The sequence below is a fragment of the Sorex araneus genome, chromosome 7, assembly GCF_027595985.1.
Source record: "Sorex araneus isolate mSorAra2 chromosome 7, mSorAra2.pri, whole genome shotgun sequence".
In the NCBI taxonomy this organism is placed as follows: Eukaryota; Metazoa; Chordata; class Mammalia; order Eulipotyphla; family Soricidae; genus Sorex; species Sorex araneus.
Window position 1 is genome coordinate 72,573,926 of NC_073308.1, and position 2,086 is coordinate 72,576,011.

The window sequence follows — 2,086 nt, forward strand, 5'->3', positions numbered from 1 at the left end:
TAAACTCATGTTGAGAAAAATATGACTACAAACATCTTTTCTCTCTTTTAAGGAGAGTTCAAAAACACTTATTTAAACTTAAAAAAAAAAAACATGACTGCTCTGTGTTCCATTGTAAGACAAGTATTCAAGTGCAGATCAATTAACTCCACAAAATTAACACCTAAGCCTGACTAACGGGTACCACCCAAGGCCCATAAACTGTAGTGAAATTACATTGATGGAGTAAACATGACCACTTTCAGAAATAGACTGTTATTGTAGAGGTCAGCTATAGCAAGAACTGGATTAAATACCCCAACTTAGATATGTCTAAATATTCCCTGTTTAGATATGTTATGCACCATATGTCTCAAATTGTGGTATCAATCTTGAAATTATTAACATTATAAAATACTATGCTATGAGCACCAGTTAGATTTAAAATCAATATGTCACCAGAATTGTCATATACTACCAAAAATTGGAAATTATTTAGGAAATTTTTCAGTCATTGAATACAGATTGTTAGACGGATTAGACACCTCAATGTTCTTATATATAGGAAGAGAATAGCTTGCAGTAAATTCCTTTTTTTTTTTTACTTTCAGAACAAAATTGCATAGAGAAGGCAAGATACATACTCAGGACAGAAATGACACACAAACATAAAAGTAACCTAATGAATACTAAGCTCAGCTTAAAAATGTGTTTTAGTGAGTTTATACATTACAGTAGCAAAGTCAGGAAAACAGAGTGATTATCTGGCTAGTCATTATACTGTCATGTGATCAGTTTGGGAGTGCTCTTCCCAGATATTGGGAAGGAATGCTATTGCTAAGTGTGCTTTAAATATTAAATTTACCTACCTCAAGGCAAGGAATGCTATTGCTAAGTGTGCTTTAAATATAAAATTTAGTAAGAACAAGGAATTAACTCAGAAATGGTAAGCAGTTGTTCTTTCAAAAGTTATGCAAAATTATAGAAAGTTTAACACACTAAGAAAATAAAAAATAACAAAATTGTTATGAGATACACTTATGGATATTAAAAAAGCAGTTTTATAACTATTGAGAAGCACTTAACCCATGTAGAAATTTTTAAAAATCCTGCACATATTCATGGCTATGGTCAAGAATTTTTCTTTCTTTCTTTATGGGTCACACCCAGAGATGCTCAGGGACTGCTCCTGGCTCTGTGCTCAGGAATAACTCCTGGGAGTGCTTGGGGGACCTTATGGGATGCTGGGGATCAAACCTGGCTCGGCTGCATGCAAGGCAAATGCCCTACCTGCTGTACTACTGCCTCGGCTCCAAAAATTCTTTTTGTAACAGGAAAATCTCCAACACAGTTGGAGTGGATATACCAATAAAATAAATACCTATAAAAGTATAAATACTGCAATAAGAGTTAGTCCAAGCTGAATTCAAAATTCTGTTAGTGTTATATTGAAACATGAATTAAAAGGTAGCACTGTAGATGACATCAGATTCAGGTACTTTTTATAACTTTTTGAAAAGTTGTTTACAGCGCTCAGGAAAAAGCAGTTTCTTTAGAAAAAATATTGTAGATAGAATAAAATTTAAAATGACTTAATAATAAGATGTTTTCAATTCTGAAAAAGTCTGTTTTATCTCTTGAACATGCCACACTCTCTTCGCTCATATCTCACTAAATTTCTTTTAATACAAACTACTCGTTTCACAAAAAATAAAAAAGTACTTAATTTATCTAAACAAAAATAAAGCAGAAAGCTTAAAAATATTGTGAAATTTCATATGTTGTTATACACAGTATCTGTAATTTTAACTGGTATGATAATAAAGGTTAATGTTTTGTTACTAAGTAAAATAAATTCCTGGCAGCAGATTGTTTTGGTATGAAAAATTAATGTAATTTTCTTAATTAGCACACAAAGAAGAAATATGTGTGATTATACACACATTTGGAAAAATGAACAAAAATCTTATCAGCAAACTCTCTAAAACACATCTACTACAAGTACAATGCAGAATAATAGTATCCCTCTATCATTACATTGTTTTTATGCCCTTTACACATGCACTGGGACAAAACAGAGAAAGCGAAAGGTTTCAAAGGAAGTCCC